The 16,821-nt window shown below is 42.0% G+C and overlaps 1 long non-coding RNA gene across 6 annotated transcripts in view; it reads left to right on the top strand.

Moving 5' to 3' along the window:
- LOC110469084 (uncharacterized) overlaps window positions 1-7,904 on the top strand; it is a 429,868-nt gene extending 421,964 nt beyond the window's left edge. For 4 of the 6 annotated variants that reach the window (XR_013339669.1, XR_013339663.1, XR_013339667.1 and 1 more), the window contains one exon: window positions 7,737-7,904. This is a non-coding gene — a long non-coding RNA (uncharacterized LOC110469084). Of the gene's footprint in view, window positions 1-246; window positions 439-7,736 lie in introns of all 6 variants that reach the window. The other 2 variants (XR_013339665.1, XR_013339664.1) reach the window with 1 other exon arrangement.
- The last annotated feature ends 8,917 nt before the right edge of the window (window positions 7,905-16,821 follow it).

Genomic DNA, 16,821 nt, shown 5'->3' with positions numbered 1-16,821 from the left:
CAAACAGAAAGACCAACCTCTGCCAGACCAGGTGATTTATTTACCTTCAGGTGAAACATGGCCGTTCTTTGCCACTTCTTTCTGGACAGGAATTCAGCTCTGCATTTTAACAGAAAACAGCGGAAAGAAAACATTTTCAGGCGAGGGGAGAAATTTCAAGTTACTTAAAATTACTGTGAAATCAATAAGTAAACAAACACAGGGTGTGCTATTCCGTCACCTCACTTCCCTTTTTTTTCCCCCCAGAAAGCCATTTCCAGCTGGATTTTCCCCAAGATGTTAATATTGTGCTGGGTTTAATGCTGACTGAAGCAAGGTAGCAAGCAGTTATTGCAGGCCTGACATGCCTGTTCTGCCAGGGAACAGCGTGAGCTTTCAACTCAGAAAACAAGGTGAACTTTGTTGGGTCATCAATCTGCTTTTGCCTGCCTTGGCCAGGTATGTGCTCACAACGAGGATGACTTTAATTCAGGATCAGTTTATTTGTCCTTTCCTTAGTCAAGGCCTGAGTGGCAAGGGTGGAAAGTATTCAACCCCAAGGTTTTTTTTTTCTGGAAAACAAGTTCTTCTTTTGAAGAACTGGTCTGAAGTTTGTTGTGGTAGCTTTGTAGGCAGTTTGCTCAGAGAGCTGATGTTCCTGATTGTGAAACTAGAAGCTGAAACATTTTAAACAGAGCCAGGCAAAGGAAGTCTTTCAATTTTCTGCTTCCTAGCGTGTGCTTGCAAATGACAACTACTCTTTAGTTGTTCCTCTTCAGCATGAATTCCTGTTCCATCTCCTTCATTCCTCAGATCTAGTCCTCATATCAGAGGCAGGAATACAGCTCTGTGTCTGTGTAATGTGACAAAGAACCAGCACTGAAAATGGGCTTTAAATGGTGCCACTATGTTGATTTAGTTGCATTTTGCCTAAGAAATAATATGCAAATTAAAGCATTACTCATAAGGGTGCACCATACTTAAAAATATACCTTTAATGCTCAGGGTCTAAACATTCCTGTTTTCTGTTTCAAATATTTCATTAGCTCTATTTCACCTTTGTTTTCTTTCTTTAAGACTGATGCTGCTCCTAGGATGTGTGTGCTTGTATTTGTGTGCATGTGTAGGCCCATGATTGTTTCTACTGCTAAAGCTGGCAACGTAGCTACTGTTTTCCAAGCTCAGTTACTATTTTGGCAAACCATGGGTATTTGGGGATAAGAAAACTGCTCAACTGCCTTAAGGAAAAAAATTCCATAGGTTTTTGTTTCCATACTTTCCAGTTTTCTACTCATCAGTTGCAGGCTCATGTTGAAAAATGTCTTTCAGTGTCAGAACTTCTGAAGAGCAAACCCCAGCAGTGGGTAGCAAGTTCACTCTCTCTGAGCAGGACTGGTTGCTACAAGGGAATAAATAACAAATAACACAAGCAGATGAATATTAACTAATACCAAAGCACACCTACCCCTCTGAATTGCTTTCTCTGTTCACATTCTTGCCATTTGAGCAGCAGGGCAGCACCAGCTCTCCTTACATATTGCAGCCCAAGAAAACAGCTCCAAAGGGCAAAAGAAGCAAATAAAATGTATTCGTTATAATGGCTGACCTTAGGCAGGCAGTATGTGGAGCTGCGGGAATCATTCACGGAATCTCTGATTATAAGTATGGTGATAACTGGTAAGACTGTGCTGAACTACTGTGAAACAATTCAGGTAGTCAGCAAACAGGGCTAATTGCTAGTTTGGGGGAGATTATGTGTAATTTACTGCCCACTGAGGGCTTCTACCTAAAAATAAGCTTTTTTTTTTTTCTCCCTTTGGACAGTACTTGCATGTTAATGTAGAATTCCTGATGCAATTACATGTGAAGAGGACATTCAGATGCACTTCCATAAATGCCCTTCTGCTTCTCAATTACATTAACTGTCTTTGTAGATCCTTTGATAGAAATCATATTCTTCACTTTTTTTTAAATAGCGAACAGGCGCTGAGCTAGACTTTGCTGTTATCCAAGATGTCCCGATCAAAGGGCTGAGGGTAACACAATAAACACAAGGCAAGAAACTCCTGGTGGTTTCCAACACAAACTAACAGGGAAGTGTCAAGCGAGCAGCTACTGACAATTCCAGCCCGAAACCAAATGTTCATGTGTGAAACTCCACCTTTGAGAAGGAAGAACAAACGCCCACAGAGTGTTTTGGTTATAATTACTTCATTTAAGGGGAAAAAAAAAAAAGTGCTGGATTTGGTTTGCTAAAGTCAAGACATTAGTATTTTTGGCATGTAAAGATGTAAACCAAATGTTTAAATGAAATGTCATTCCCTGAGTTCACATTTGCCCACTGAACTATGGTGCGCACCCTCCACAGACCTTCATACAATACACATTTTTCAGTTCATTGAAGAAGGCCCCCGCTGCTTCTCAAGGAAAACTAACTTGCAGAAGCAAAATAAATACTGGCATGGCACTGCAGCAGCAGAGCCTCGGAGCACAGATGTGCAGCACTGCCGGCTTTTCCATCAGATAAGGAGCATCCAGACATAATCACTACAGTGTCTGGGACACGGCGCACGCTGCGGCGCTGCCCAAGTATGGCCTGACAGACACATGCAGGGAGTGCTCAGGCTGGGAGGCAAGGAGCTGACAGCACTGCAGAGCAGGCCTGTTATGTCTATAGCCAAATGTTTGTGTAACTTAGCCTGGGCTTTGAAATAGCCTCAGAAATCAGGGCACAAATGGAGCTTTGTGAGGAGCTGTCAGGGATTTACCTGCTGCATGGAGACCTTGGCCAGAGGAGGGGCAGCCTGGAACTGTCACACTGGGAAGCTTCCGTCATCCCCCATCCAACAGTGGGGCTGCTACAGGGCTGCTCCTGGAGAAAAACTTTATACACATACACATACACATACACATACACATACACATACATACATACATACATACATATATATATATATATATATATATATATATACACAAATACACATACACATACACACATGTGAAGGTCAGCAAGATGATTAGAGGGGTGCAGCACCCCTATGAGGAAAGGCTGAGCAAATTGAGGTTGTCCAGCCTGGAAAAGAGAAGTCTTTGGAGTCACCTAATTGTGGCCTTCCAGTACCTGAAGGGAACCTGCAATGGAACATGGAGAAAGACAATTTCCAAGGGCCTGGTGTGACAGGACAAGGGGGAATGGCTTCAAATGGAGAGGAGGTTTAAATTGGCTACTAGGAGAAAAAAATCTTCTCTGTGAGGATGGGGAGGCCTGGCACAGGTTGCCCAGAGAAGCTGTGGCTGCCCCATTCCTGAAAGTGTCCACGGCCAGGTTGGACAGTGCTTGGAGCAACCTGGGACAGTGGAAGGTGGAAACTTGAGATGAATTTTAAAGTCCCTTCCAACCCAAACCAGTCTGTGATTCTGTGATATAAGTGTGTATTTATATCTACATATACACACACACACAGAAATTAATACAGAAATACACACACACACACACACACACACACACACACACACATATTATATATATTTGGCCTCATATTTAATTGTGGGCCCTCACCCTAATTGCACTGTGGCATGCAAAGGGTTACTTTTGGTTGCTTTTAGGCAAGACACCTCTAAAAAAGAAAAAAAAAAAGTAAATGTAACCCTACAGAAATACAGCTCTCTGGGTCTGTGGTAGTTCCTATTAAGATATACAAAGTATCTTAGCAAGGGAAAATTTAAGTTACATACAACACATGATTTTAAGTACAGAAATATTGATGGAGCAGGGTGGGGGGTGGGGGGGACGGACAAGTATTTTTTTAGCTCTAATTTATGGCTGAGCAGCTTCATTTTAGGTACTTCATGGGAATATTTTAAACCAAGCCTGCATAACATTAAAATAAGTTAAAATGTATGTAAAATTTATGAGAGCATGTCAGGTGCAATGCTTGATAAAGTAAGTTTAATGCTTCAAAATTTTTTTTCTTCAGGCAGAGAAAGCTGAATCCTGCAATTCTAGGTTACAGTATAATTTTAGAAATTCTTTTCCATTATACCATTCTTTTATTAATGAGATCCAACCCAATTTAACAAAAAGAGGTAAATTCCTAAAGAGTTTGTGGAAAGTCCTCAGCAGGTTGGAAGCTGGGAGTGTGTGATAAAAGGTGGTATTCTCCTGTTCATAGAATCTATTCCATTTTACAAAAACACAGAGGAAATCAATTCACAACAAACTTTCCAAGGGTGCCTCCCCAGTGTGGTTTTCCTCCTGGAAATGCTGCCTGGTTCCTTGAGCAAACAAAAGCTTTGGCAGTTGACAGGGGCTGTATATCACTTTGAAAACTTTTCATTTACCGGGGGTGTGTCATATTGCTTCATTGTGTGACACTCCCAATTATCGTGACAGAGCCAAGTGACAAAGTACTGTCACTCCACTGCAAATCCAGAGCAGCTTCTTTCCATTTTTCTGCCTGGTCATGGGAACGTCGCTGAGCCAGTACAAAGGAGCGGCAGGAGCCGCAAACAAGGGCTCCAATGGCTGCAAACTGCTCTCCTCTATTAAAAATTCAGCTCCTTGGCAATATTAAATCTGAATTTACTTCCATCAAACATAAACTTAGCATATCTCATTCTTCCATTATAAAATATTGACATCAGGAATAGTGAATCCTGAAATGAAGATTATAGATGAAAACTATGTGCTTGGTAATTACAATTTTTTTTCTTTGTTATTATTGCTTTCCTGTGAGGATTGCACAGGCTGTTGCAAACAGTAATGAAGTTAGCATGCAATGCCAATGCAAAGTGTGCTGCAAAGTTATTCCTTCCCTCATTATGGATGAGGGAAGCGAGACAGCGGGAGGAGGGAGATTTCCCCAGCCAAACCCGCACACGGGCAGGACAACCCCACCCTCATGTCTTAATCAGCATCCCTGGTGACGACACCCTCAGTGCCATCTTGTTTCTGTCTCCTTTTGTTCTGCCATTTCCCTGGGTTTTTTAGGTCTGTACTGGAGCTCAGAGTTATTATTAATATCAATGACACTTTTTTTGTCAAAAACCAAGCAGATGGTTCACAAAGCCTTTCACTGACCTGTCTTGCAACGCTCTCAATTAACCAGAGCACTGGAAAACACAGTTCCAGGGTGGAAATGTCCAGCCCCTCATCCCAACAGCCCTTCTTGAGGCCTGACACCACAGTTTGAAAAGATCAACAAGCTGGCCAGCCTGCAGTGGGATAACCCTTTTGTTCCTGCCTATGGAGACAGCCTGTGGCTTGGGATGGCTTCCACCACAAGAGCCATGCTGAAATTCCCACCTGGCTGATGAACTTAGTCCCGGCTGGTGCCTCTCTCCAAGGTGACTACACAGAGAGGTCCCACTTGGTGGGATGGGGTTATTTGAGGGCGTCCCCCACATCCTCTTGAACCCTGCTCGTGGCCTGCAGATGTTTTGGAGGAGCATGATGAATCCCAGGTGTGACATCACAGACCGAGTCTGTCTCATGTGCTTCCTACGAAAATCAATCCACGTCAATAAAGTGGCCACCCTCCTCCCACTGTGCTTGCAGAGGTTCAAAGCAGGACCAATTACTCTTAAAGTGGAATTGTCAGGTGTCAGATGAGAACAGAGAAGTTGAAGAATTATGTATAGAAACAGATTTATTTAGAGGACTTGAAGAATTTGTTTTGTTATCAACAGGTCTATAAGAAGCGCTTTTATAGTACAGTCTAATAGAAACTGATACCTTGCAAAATGATAGTGGGATATTGTTTGGGGTTTTTTTTTTCCCATTTCTCTTCTTTTTGTAGCAGTCAAACACAGAGCCGCCTCCCAAAGCACATAAACTCAGACCCAAGCTCAAGGCAGCCATGGCAGTAAAGCTCCTGACCTTGAAGGGTGTTTGGTCACAACCCTTCTTGACAAACCTATCTCCTTTCTGGTTCCCATTTCTCCAGGTTTCATTTATATATAATATATAAATGTCTTTGCCATGCACTCAGTTTTTTCTGTTTGGTTCCAAAACTGAGAACCCTGCCAGTCTCCAAGTCTAAAGCTTCATGTGAACCTCTCTGTCCCTGCCAAGCCCACAGCATACATATATCACAGCATATTACAATCACACAAGATGTTCCCAAGTTTAACAGTTCTCATCCCAGAATACCAAACCCCTCTCCTAGTATTCCCAACAAATCAATATGCATTATTATTATATGCTCAGATACTACATCAGATTTCTGCTCATGCCAAAATTTCAGCTAGCTGTTCCCTGGAGTATTTATGCTTGTGTACTGTATTTAACAACAGCCCATTCAAAATGCTCACAGCTCCTAGGAATGAAATGCACATAATTTAGGAATAGCTGCCTGGCTATTCAGGCATCATGCTGTGTCAAGGGAAAATTAAATCTCTGACTCTCCCCCTCTTCTAAAACAAACCAGTACTTTGCATCATATTCTGGGGAGCTGCATGGAAGTTTCATAAAGACCAAGTGGCCTTGACTCTTTTTTCCCTGTTTAATGGCAGTGCCTCCCCATTAATGCTCCAAAATGATACAGTAGTTTGAAAAAAAAGCTCTCAGCATGCAGGCATTGTATCACATTAAGAAATCAGGATTTTCTAGGCACTGCACAGCATTAATTACACTGAGCATGCTGCAAATTTAAATTAAATGATATGCCATGTTCTGTTGTAAATATCAAAATGGATTGCAAGATAGAACCCCATATTGGCATTTGTGCACTGAACAGGATCAGAAAACCTCTATGATATGTAATTTCTTTTTATTTTAAGCATATGTAATGCAAATGTGTTTTTATTTTCGGGAGTAGTACCTAAGAGCACACACATATACAGGTTAGAACTTGTCTGTACTGAAAACAAACAAACAAACAAACAAACAAAAAAAGCCCTCTTTTAATAATAACAACAACTATAAAAGAACAAAAAAAAGCCCTCTTTGCCTTCATTTCCTTTCCCACATAAAAGAACAAATTATGCTTCTCCTCCAGCAAGTATTTACAATGTAGGGAATGGAGGGTGCTGAGAGGAAGATGGGGAATATGAGGGGCTGGAGCAAGTCAGCAGGAATCAGGAAGATCTGATTTCATCATGTGGGCTGGAGTACCAGCATGCCATGGAAGCAAATGCTGAGGGGGTTCAACTCACTCAAGCAGGGAAGGGTTGCTCTTCCAGTTGGAATTTCAGACAGGAGCGGAGTAAGTGTTGAGCTGTCTCACCTCTGTGGTGATGAGGGAAGCCTGATTGGATGATGCCATGGCAAGAAGTGTCTGAAGAGAACAAAAACAATAAACAAAAGCTCTGTCAGTATTTGTATTTTCTTGGCATTGGTATTTTGCAGTTCTATACTATCAGGTTGAATGGTCACAACCTCAGCAGCCTCTGCCCTCAACAACTGGATGAGGAATATTTCTAGTGTAATTTCACATATTTCTATGTGACTAAATACTAGACAAATATTTTACAACTTTGCACATCAGGGAAAGGATAGCATTTAGTTAACTCTATAGAAAAGGCCTTAAAAAAAATCTGTACTTTTGGGGGCTTATTTAAGGCCGCGATGAAATGATGAGCACTGAGCTGAGACCCACAGGTGAGTGCCAGTCTGAACTGGCACAAGGGCACAAGGCATGAAGGAGACACAGCAAAAATGTGTGGGCAGGGACATGCAGAGTCACTGACTTTTCTTCAAACACAGCATCATCATATTCTTTCTAAATTATCTTCTCTGTGTCTTTTGCTCCTAGGCCTTGTCCTCCTGGCCCATTTTGCAGCAGTCCTATGTATGGGAGAAGTACAACTGTGGGGCGCCTGATGAAAAGAGATAGTTGAACAACTGGCCTTCATCTCTGTCACCTTTTTTTGGTGCTGGCACAAAAAAAACCACACACACCAAAAAAAACAAACAAACAAACAAAAAAAAAACAAAACAAAACAAACAAACAAACAAAAACACCAAAAAAAAAAGACAAAATATCCAAGGCAAAGATAGTTTATGTACAGCTCAGGAAGCTCACAGCAATGAGTGTGTCTGTGATTTAATAACACATCTACCCAAAATGACACTTCTTCTAATACTCGCTGAGAAAAAGAAAGCAGAGCAGCACACAAGGCACTGCTATTGCAGCAACAAGCAGCCAAACTAGCAGGTATTTATTTTTCAATATACACAATTACTGGGGGAGAATAAAAATTATTCTTTGACACTCTGACAGAGCTGTAAAAAGCCCTGTGCTTCCCCTACTCCCATGGTCCTGACAAGAAACACCTCACAAATTCTAATAAATAGAGAATAGAAATAAATACTTTAACTACACAGCATCAGGTTTCAAATGGCTTCCTGAATCAGAAAGTGCAGCTAGTCCATTTTCCTTATTTCCACACTCAGTAATGGTGGCTCTCCAAAAGTCAAAGTGAGATGGATACTACAAGGATCACAGACACTACACTGGGAAACCAAGTATCAGTGGGTACGTCCAGATTTATGGTAGGTGATGGCAGTAAAGTGAAAGTAAAACTGTTTGCACAGTCTGTATTGTTGGCCATTACTGTGTATTTGCCCTTTTTTCTTGCTTAGCTGCAGCTGGAAGAATGGAAAATTGTACCTTCTATACAGTATTAGAAGACACTTTCTGATCGTAAGGTCAATCAGACTGGTTTAGCTGCTTGAGGTATTTATGGCACCATCACTCAGTGTCTTTAAGGAAAGGTTAGATACATTTACGGGAAAGGTATTTTGCAGAAGCTTTCCTGCTTCATAGAGGTCTTGGACAAAATGACCCAGGAGGCCCCTTCCAAGTCTATCAAGTGTGGTTCCCTGATTGATGCTGTTTTCCCCCAAAGTCTTTTCAAAACACAAAGCACTGTTATAAAATTTAATATGATACACTATATAACTTTAACACAATGCCATTTTCTTAAAGGAAATGGTTAGCTGGTAGTACAGGAGCCTCGCACAAGAGGAAAAAAGGTAGAAAAAAAAGAAATTGCAGTGCAGTTTCTCTGCTGAGGGATATCGACTATAACATTTACTCTGTGTCTGAGCATGGACTCTTAGCTGTGCAGGGGGACACCAAGCCAGGAAAGGATATAAGGAACCCAGGCTGTGGAATTTATTTCTCCAGAAAAGCCTGACAAGGCCTGAGGTAATTTTCTATGCTGTGCAATAATCATTTCCCTCAATGCTGGGAAGCAAATGGACACCCAGCTCTCCTTGTAAATCACTGCCTGGTGCTGTATCAGCTGGGCCCGGGGCAGAGCTGCCTGGGGACCAGGAGAGTCCCAGCCCTCCTGCACAGGCACAGGCACAGGGCCGGTGCTCAGGTGTGTCCTGCACCACCTGCACCAGCAAGAAGAGCCCGTCTGTAACTCACGGCTCTGGCCTGGCCTGCTGCTATCCCAGCTGCGCCATGGAGCAGGCGGAGCAAATCCCTGAAAATGGCGAGCGACAAAAACTGCACTTCAGAAAAAGGGCAGCAGCACCCCTGGTAACGTGTTTGTCTGATGACTAAAGACTGAGCAAGAGAGCTTGGGCCACATTTCCCTTGTCTGAATACAAGATTGATTGTCAGGCAGAATCCTCTCCAGGTCTTCTGTGTTTCCGCCAAACCATTCAGTAAAACTATAATATTCTTCTCCCTACTATACTTACCTGTTTTGCTTTGGTTTGTTTTAATTTGCTGAATGTTTCCTATATTGACTTTTATTTTTCCTTTGAAACAGTTAACATTTAAAAATTAAAGTAATGTAATTATTTAAAAAAAAACAACCAACAAGAAAAACCCAACCAGATCCTCTGGACCATCTGGTTGAAATGCTCTGGTCAGCCTCCACTGCTCTCTAGTCAGTTTTAATTTTAGATTTTCATAGGGAAAAAAAGAAGGAAAAAACCCCAGAATTTTATTGAATTGGAGTTTACTCTCAAAATCATTTTATACTAGCCTTTTTATTTTCACTCCAACTAATTTAGTTAAAGGCCAAACTCTTCTTCCAAAAATCAGCTCCCAGCCTCCATCTTCTTGGGATAGCCTTAACAGGAAATCTCAACATCCATATACAGCCTTTTGAAGTCTCACAAATGTGAGCTGTTCCCTTTTGCAGAGCAGGCTGGGATTAACTCTTTTATTAACCTTATAACCTCATCCATGAGAAAAAAATAATAGCCAATCCCTTTTATTTTATTTATTTTAAAATCTGGATGCATGCTGCCTTCTCTACCCAAACATTTGTGAGCTCACTCTACAGAGAGGAGCAAAAAAAGCCCATGGAAAGCCCCCTCTCCCTGTGGAGCTCCCCAAAGACCCTCTTTCCCCTCCCATTATGTTGCACTCAGTGTCAAAGTTTGTGTTTTCACTGGAAGATATTTTTGCTTTACAGGAGGGCTGTGTCTCTCTGTATTGGTGGGAGCAAATAACAACCTTTTGGTCCTTTTCAACACATTACATCAATGCATTTTCCTGATTCCCATGACAAAAAAGCATCTTTTAGCAGAATGAAAAATCTGACCTGGGTGTAATCCTGACAGCGCTCCAATTGCTCATCCTTAGCTTCATCCCTGCACTGCAGTGCAGAGTAAGAGGCTCACACTGGAATAGCTCTTCTCACCAGAGTCAAAATGGTAAAAATTTGCTCAGAAAGTGACACGAGCAGGAATTTCAAAGGAAAATTTATCTCCTGCTCTTTGTCTTACACTATGGTGCACTGTGGTGGCTGGAAGATTTAACTTCCAAGCATCCCATCTATATAAATCCTACTGGAAAACAACTATTTTTTAGGGTGTTTAGCTCAGCAGCTGGAATCTGCCAGGGAATGATTGCCAAGATAAGGATGGAGAAAAACTTTTCTGTAGCCTTCAGGTGTTGGTTGAGGGTCAGGATTAGGGAATAGCCAAAGCTGAGAGCTTTGGCTCTCAGAGCTCTGTGTGTTGCACAAGGTCATGGCTCACTGGTGTAAGGACCAGGGGTTTGGGCCAGTCCTGCCTCTGCCCTGCTCAGCTCGGCCCATTAACTCCTCTGGTGATACAGCTCCTCTTGGGCTTTCTGCTTTTCAAAGATTTACACTTGGTTTAAATCTCAATCAAAAGCTCCACTTGATATTTTGGGAGGCCAAGACACTTAAAAATCTCCAATGAGAAGGGCAAGTGAGGAAGGCAGAATATCTCTCCCTTGCAAAGGCATTCAAATACCACTTGGATGAGGAGTTTCCATCTCCTTTGCTGGATAAACAGACACATCACAGTTCTAATGTGCAGGAGTGCCCTCCACACCAACAGGCAGAGAAAAGATGCAGTGGGAAGAGTAAGAGGCACCAGAATAAAAAAAAAGGCAGGATCCAACTGAAATTTTACCTTTGATCTTTGAAAATGGGAAAACCCATTCGGGATCAGGAATTTCCAGACTGGGCTGTATGCACCATTAATTGTTCCATGAAGCAGAGCTGGTCTGCTATTGTTGCATCTTCCAAAAACACTGTTACTATGAGCTCTATGGGATTCAGGAACTCCACTTCCCAGTTTTCACTTAGTACTTCAGTGATCATATATAAATAATAGTAATGATAATCATAACAATACCTGGCTTGCCATTATGTTGTACTCAGTCTTTGTGATGCTCTCTCACAATAAAATCTGTGTATTAAACACTTTAACTGAAACTCTTAATAAAACAGTGATATTTTTACTTGTGCTGTTATATTCACATAATGACCACAAAGCACTTTACGGAATCAAATGGAAGTAGCCAGTCTGATCCTTCTATAGAGGATTTTGTGCATCTCAGCAGTGCGTAACAAAGCTGCTGTATAGACAAGTAACTGTCAAACATACCACGTTTTGGGGTTTGTCCTGGCTGAGCAGCATCCAAAAGCCTGGGGTTTGTCCTTCAGATTGGTGTGAAAGTCTGTAAAGCCACCACAAATTACACAACAAGAGGGACTGGACGGTGTCACCGACTAGACAAGAACAAGCTGTGATGTCTCATTATCAAGGTCCCTGGGTCAGAAAGAAGAAAAAAAAGGTTATAATTTTCCTGGTTTAGGAAAAAAGCCATGGAAGTCTTGGAGCTGAGTACTGAGCAGCCTCCATGGGGTCACTGCAAGGGGACAAGGCAAAGGCTGGCCCTGCAAATGCTCATGGTAAATGGTGCCTTCCAAGGTTTGAGAGGGTCTCCAGCTTCGGGCCTTGTACCAGGTACTTCTGGAGCTGTGAGACAGTGAAGGGCTTTGTTCCCTCGTGTATAATTGATAAATTACCATTGTGAGTACTAAACAATACAACTGAGCACAGAATGGAAACACGCTAATGCTTTATCCAGCTCCAGCAATTCTGCTCGTGTGCTCACACTGTTCTTAAATGTGCTGTTTGATGAAACAATAAGTTTTAGAAAAGAGAAAAATAAGAACTTCAAAGATAATAAAAACCTTGACTACATACTTTACCACAGGAAGCTGTGAATAAGCTTCAGTATTCTTTATTTTTAACATTCCAGATATGTAATTTAGCGCAGGTCTAATGACAGTCTCGAACATACTGCTTTAATCGAAATTTTTCAAGCTCTGTTCTGTGACAAGGGCTCACAAGATACCAGCAGGGTTGTCCATTTTCCCCACTTCTGTAGGGAAAAAAAAAGGGAGGGGAGGGGGACACTCTTGAACTTATGTTGCTATTGATGTGTAATATACAATAAAAAACAGTTAAATTTCAATTACCCACAGGTAATTATAATTTTATTGTTTGACTGTACTATGGGGAATTTGGTAATTCCCAAGACTAATAATTTTCTATAATTTTACAGGTTGTCAAATAAACTATTAAAGATTATCTTTGAAAAGGATTCTGCAATTGTAAGAACATATCATACTGTTCCTGTACATTATTAGTAATTAGAGATCCCTGGATAGTGAAATATCTACACTATATGCTAGCTGCTGGATACCATATTTTCTCACAGCCTCCTATAATCTTGAACCAAAGCTTTCAGACTTCTCAGCCATTGTAGCCTGAGTCACGTCCAAACTTTTATTAATGTTCACTGAGCACTCATTAAGCAATTCCGGTGCGTTCGATATGTTAAACCTGTGCTTCCTGACAGGGAAAAGCAAAGGCTCCCAGGTCCATCCCAGAGTAGTGGAGACAAACACCAAAAGGCTAATTCTGAAGAGGATCCTCTGAAGAGGATATGGGGAAGAAGCAACGTTTATACCAGCACAGAAGATGTGAATCTACCCTGACAGTGCCTTTTGACGATGATGTGGCTTGCACAACAAGACGGAGTTGTGCCTGATATTATCCTAAAAATATGCATAGATGCATAGATGCTGGGGATCAGCATCACATGTCCACAAGGAGGGGAATGGCAGGGGCAAGGTCTCCAACCCAAAAGAAGCAAATTAATTGGGGGTATTCCCTCATCCTCATCAGCAAATCCCCCAGATTTACTGGGGTGTTGGTGAGGAACTCCCCAGCCCAGTAGATACCAACCTTTGCACAGCTGAGCAGGCAGCAGCAGCTTCTCCCAGGTAATCTGGGAGAAGCCAGAGGCCACTAAAGCAGAATGTGCTGGGTGACAGTGTCCCTTCCCTGTACAGTGCTTGGTGAGATCCTCGCAGCCCTGCAGGTGTGCAGTGCTGAGGAGGAGCAGAGGAGGGATGAGCTAAGAGGAAGAGCAGCCCCTGAAGCGTTGCAGGAGCATCTGGCACAGCCTGCGACAGCAGCGAGCTGGGGTTCAGCAGCTGAGAGATGGCTGAGCTCTCGCCTGCAGAGCCATCAAAGGCACCATTCTTAGCTGGCAGGATTGTTTATTGCAGCTGCCCCAGGAGATCATCATTGCTTGTTTTATCGGCCTCTTGGATGGCTGTGTGGTGAGGGCTCTGTGCAGGGGGAAACCTCACTGCATTAAGAGCAGCCTCAGGACATTAACATGGGGACTTCCAGGCCTCCACCCTTAGGGCTGGGGTTTGTACAGCCCCAGCCTGTGGGGACACCAAGCAGGAGCAGCATCTCAGGGCTCTAGACCCATCTGCAGGGAGGGGTTTGCCCTGCTCCTGGTGCCTGGAAGCCTCTGCAGCAGCTGCAGCGCTCAGCAAGGGGCCTGGTGAGGGATTTCCCTCGCTCCAGGGAGCCGAGGGTGGATTCTGTTGGCTTTACAGTGGTGTGGAGCTGGTGGAGCAGTATAAAGATACAGGAGCACAGGGAAGGATTAAGGCCAATGGACTGCAGCTCCCTGCCTTCCTCCAGAGACAGTTTGGAGCCCATCAAAGGTATTAAATCTGAGGAGTCACTGTAGATGCACATGCTGAGCTCTCTTTTCCAAGGCCTGCTTGCCTTGTTGTCCAGAGCTCATCCTGCACCTATGGGAAGGTGTGGGAAGAAGGACCAGTTGACAATTTGGAAAGCTCTTCAATCAGTGGCATTCCCTGCTCCTGACCAGCCTCTCTGCCTACTAACCCAGCTCAATGAGACTGAACCCATTACTCCAGATGATGGGCACTTACAACAAATAGAGGAAAAATCCAAAGCCCATAGAGAAGGCTCAATATGCTTCTGGATAACAGACAGCACCATATGTGCAAGCACAGAGCCTTCTTTCCCCTTAATTCTGGTCTGTGCTTTTCCTGCTTAATACGTTCCTTGTTGCAAGGAGAACACGTTCTGACAATTGAAGAGTGAAAGCAATTAGAAACAGAATTAATTGATAAAATTAAAGCCCTGCTTTCCTTATGTTTGTCATATGACTACAAATATTGTCATTCCTATTAATATTAATTAATATAATTATCAATGTTTCTAATCCCTACACATTTTGTTGAAAAGTTACTCTTAGCTCAAGAATATAATTGTTAAGTCGTGGAAATGTTAAGTAGCAGCTAAGCAAGTCCAAAGAATTAATAGCAAACTGTAGTTTATCCAGGGATTAGACTTTTAGCAACACATAATCACCTCTTCATGTGTTCATCCACATAAAATACCTTCTATCCCTGACTACACTTCTGCCTACTTGTCCTTGCAGTGCACAGTTTTCAAGAATTAAAAAAAAGCCAGTAAGTAAACATTCTGTGCAGTTGCATGCTGTTCTTCAAGGTAAGTCACTGCACCAAGAGTTGTGTGCCCACAGCTGAGAGTAATGTCAAGGTCAATTATCTCAGGCTGAAAGCCCTAATGGAGGATACTTTTGTGATCAGAATAATATGTGTAACACTGCAAAGCCTTTGTTTTGGAGTCGAGCAAAGCAATTCCTCTCTCACCCAGCTTCCCCACACATTGTCTCTCAGTTGGAATGTCACAGGTTTCTAGAATAATCCAAAGGGCTGCCCTGCCACACTGCTGCCAGCTGAGCAGCTTCTCCTGGCGGGCACCAGCAGCGCTCCGAGGGTGCGGGGAGTGGAGCAGAGCCTTCCCGGCCGCCCACTTCCTCGACAGACACTCAGCAACTCCTGACTGGCACAGCAAGCAGCAGTGCTAGGTGCAGTATTAATCAGCTCTTTTGGAAAACAGCCAAAGTGCTTTAAAGGCCTTTGTTGTAGGGTAGAGGGGTGTTTCTGCTAGAAGAGAATAATGTAATCATTTTGCTATTAATTTTTAATTGTATGTTGCTCTGCATTATTACCAATCTATGCTGATTTTCCTAAGAGAAATGGGGATGCTGTGCGAGTGGTTTCTGTTAGGAACGCTGTTGGGCCACACTGGAAAAGAAGTGACAGAAAAAAGCTGTTCTTCAAAGTTACTGCAGTCACCTGCTGCTGCCTATTCCTACAAGGTATCACATTAAATACTTATAAAATGTATGAACTTAAGAAGATTGATGGAGAACTGCCACCATTTCCCCTGTCATCAGGTATTTTTCTTTGCTTGTTTTTGTAGGGGTTTGTTTCTTTTCTTTTTTTTTAATGGCAACCCTTTGTAAGGAAAAGTTACTTCTGAGAAATCTTTTGCAAGCAAATTAAACTCACTGATGTGGATGAAATCAGTAGCAAGAGTAAGACATACATTAATTCTTCTCAGAAGACAATATTTATCAAAAATGCTGAGATGCAGCTCACTGATATTGTTAAACTTTCTGCTAGAAATGTGATTGTATCACTCACTTGTGCCCACTCGCAAATCCTTCATTTCATCTAAGAGAAAACTGGCCATGAGGGCACAGGAAATCTTTAATCTGCTTTTCTCCATTTCTTCAAATATCTGGTTCTTATCAACCCACATTGAACATGAGCGACACAGAACCTTCATGTCCTCCACTTCATAAAACAAATGCAAACAAAGCACAGACACGTCTCTAGTGTAAGATGGATTGAGCACAACAAAGTATTGCATGGCAGCAAGGCTGCAAAGCACTCCTGAAAAGGCAGCACTTGCTGCAAATTCAGGAGGAAATCAATTAGACCAAGAAAGAAACAAGTTATGTAGAAAAATCTACACTTTGCCACTGACCTAAGCATCAGGAAGAGAGTAAAAGGGGCCTGTTCCTTTGTAAAGAAAAATCATGGGGTTTTATTCTCTTGAATCCCTAATACTAATTATGTATTTCAATATAATACTATTTGTATTATACCATATCCTATAATGTATAATCTCTATAATAAATCACACTATTATAAATATTTTTATAACTATATATTAATGTATTAATAAAATACACATGTGTAAAGTTAGTTAGCTTAAATAGTCATATACTACTATGTGTTAAAAATAATTTTATTTTTGGGCAGATATTCAAGGTTAACTGTAAGTTTTTGGACAGCCGGGAAATTCTGGTAAAAATTTGCAAAGTTTGCACCTAATTCAGTTGAATTAGCTTCAAAATAGAGAAATAGATTATTTGATGAAGAAGAATTAGA

This window comes from Lonchura striata, chromosome 3 (genome assembly GCF_046129695.1).
Source record: "Lonchura striata isolate bLonStr1 chromosome 3, bLonStr1.mat, whole genome shotgun sequence".
NCBI classification, from domain to species: domain Eukaryota; kingdom Metazoa; phylum Chordata; class Aves; order Passeriformes; family Estrildidae; genus Lonchura; species Lonchura striata.
This window is presented reverse-complemented; position numbering and strand designations above follow the sequence as displayed.